This window comes from Sciurus carolinensis, unplaced genomic scaffold (assembly GCF_902686445.1).
Source record: "Sciurus carolinensis unplaced genomic scaffold, mSciCar1.2, whole genome shotgun sequence".
Taxonomy (NCBI): Eukaryota; Metazoa; Chordata; class Mammalia; order Rodentia; family Sciuridae; genus Sciurus; species Sciurus carolinensis.
In genome coordinates, this window is record NW_025920189.1 from 381692 (window position 1) to 383919 (window position 2228).

General features: G+C 46.9%; 1 pseudogene; it reads right to left on the minus strand.

Annotated features, from left to right (window-relative positions):
- Positions 1 to 1637, minus strand: part of LOC124974898 (zinc finger protein 606-like) — a 4029-nt pseudogene extending 2392 nt beyond the window's left edge.
- Between the last annotated feature and the right edge of the window lie 591 nt (positions 1638 to 2228).

Genomic DNA, 2228 nt, shown 5'->3' on the forward strand with positions numbered 1-2228 from the left:
CCCCATATGAGATCTCTGATGTGCAACGAGATGGAGCTCCAGCTGAAGGACTTTCCAAACTCTGCATTTACGTGGTTTTGCTCCAGAGTGTGTTTGTTAGTGTTTACTAAGGGCTGAGTAATCCCTTAAAGCCTTATCACACTTATCACAATTAAAAGGTTTCTCCCCAGTATGAGTTCTCTGATACTCAATAAAATGGGAGTTCCAGTTGAAAGATTTCCCACAATCTTTACATAAATAAGGTTTTTCTCCTGTGTGAATTCTCTTATGTACAACAAGATCCAACTAGAGGCTTTTCCACACTTACTACATTTGTAGGGTTTTATTTCAGTGTGACTTTGCTCATGTTTAGTAAGGGCAGAATGATTCCTGAAAGCTTTTCCACACTTGTCACATTCATAGAGTTTCCCTCCAGCATGATTTTTCTTGTGCTGAATCAGGTAAGCATTCTCGTGGTACTCATAGGGTTTCTCTGTAAACCAAGAGCTTGTGTGTTGAGTGAAGAACAAGTCATACCCAAAGACTTTCGCCCATTCATTGTATCTACAGCATCAAGTTTTTGATGAAAGAGAAGTAAAATAAAGGAAGAGAAGTAAAATATATTCTCATATTCTTTGTAATCCTACAGTTTTCTCCAAAATGAAATCTTGAATGTTCATTTAATGATGGTTTCTGGTTAAAGATTAGATGGCACTCATTATATTCCTACAGTTTTTCTCCTGTGTGCATTCCTTTATGATCACCAAAATGTGTTACGTGATTGATAGATTTAACTGCATTAGTACATTTGAAAAAATTATCCCCAGTTTGCATTTTTACAAGATGAATAGGGTAGATGTAGTAGAGAGCTTGGTTGTAACCACTGTTTTCACAGGTAATCTTATCTGCATACATTATGGCTGAGTTACATCTCCAGCTTTCAGCATGCATATCAGGCTTATAGAAATGCTCTAAGAAACACTCTGACATAGAACAAAGTTTACATTCTGGCTGTACTCTTCCCCAAGTTCACAGAATTCAGAACCTCTCTGAGATAGGATTTGGTTTTGCATCAAGACCTCTTGCTTCATAGCTGTACTGTGGTTTGTGTGGCATATTTCTAATTAGTCTTTACATTCCCAAACTCCTAACCTAGAGACCCAAGGATCATCCTATATGTATCTTTTCTACTTCATGCCATGGGATTGTTCTTCATCAAAACCACTCTGTTTGGATCAACACACTGTTTTCACATCTCTCATTCACTCTGGACAAGTGCTCTCAGGACATATCTGCTCCACCAACTTCGAAGGCTCTTCTTATTCCAACAGGGAGATGACTTTGGACTTGGCAATCTGATTGTGCATAGTTAGTAGGTGCCCATAGGTCTCCAGCATTACATCGTGGTACAGAGTCTGCACAAAATCCATTTGACCCCATTCTGGGTGAAGTCCACAGCCACATCCTTGAAGGTCGCTGGTTCCTGGACCTGGTCTGCTGGGTGCCCAGCAGTCCTCCTCCACTCCTGTTGCTCCTTTCCATGTGCCACACAGGGTCCTGAGGACACAGAGCCCAGAAGGCCCATGGGTCAACAGCTGCCATCCGCCAGAACTGGCCCATAGGGCACCCCAGGATGCCCACGGGTTGATGACTGCCATCCCTGAGGCTGGATCAACCAGATGCCTGTCCAGGAGCACCTCCTGCCCCAGAGCCTCTGTTTCCCAGCCTGAAAGACACCCTGGTCCCCAAGTTGCCGAGTCAGAGGCCTGGTTGTGAGGCAGAACTGGACTGCCCAGGCTGCAGGCTGGCGTTGGAGATTTCTCCTCTATCCCCAGGCTCAGAGCACAAACAAAGCACAGCGGGTCATTGGCACACCCTGGTGATCTGATGTCTGCCCACCGCCTCACGCTCAGGTACCTGGGCTGTTCCCACACACGTGGGAGACACGGCATGCCTGGTTAATGGGCTGCTAGTGCCCTCTGGGTGGACCCTGCAAGTGACCCACCTTACCTGACTCGTGGTCCCCCTGTGTGGCAGGGACAGATCACACCCTCCAGAGCTGCAAGGATGAGAGCAAGGGAGCTGGAAGCCGGCACGGAAAGGCAGGCGTAAGACCCGCCCTGGAGCCATGCCGACTTCTACCACAGGTGCCACCTCTAGGCCCCCACTCTCTGGTCCACCGACCTCTGGCGGTGGCTCCTGCAGAGGACCCATGGCGCAGGGTGAAAGCCTCACTGCAACCATGGACA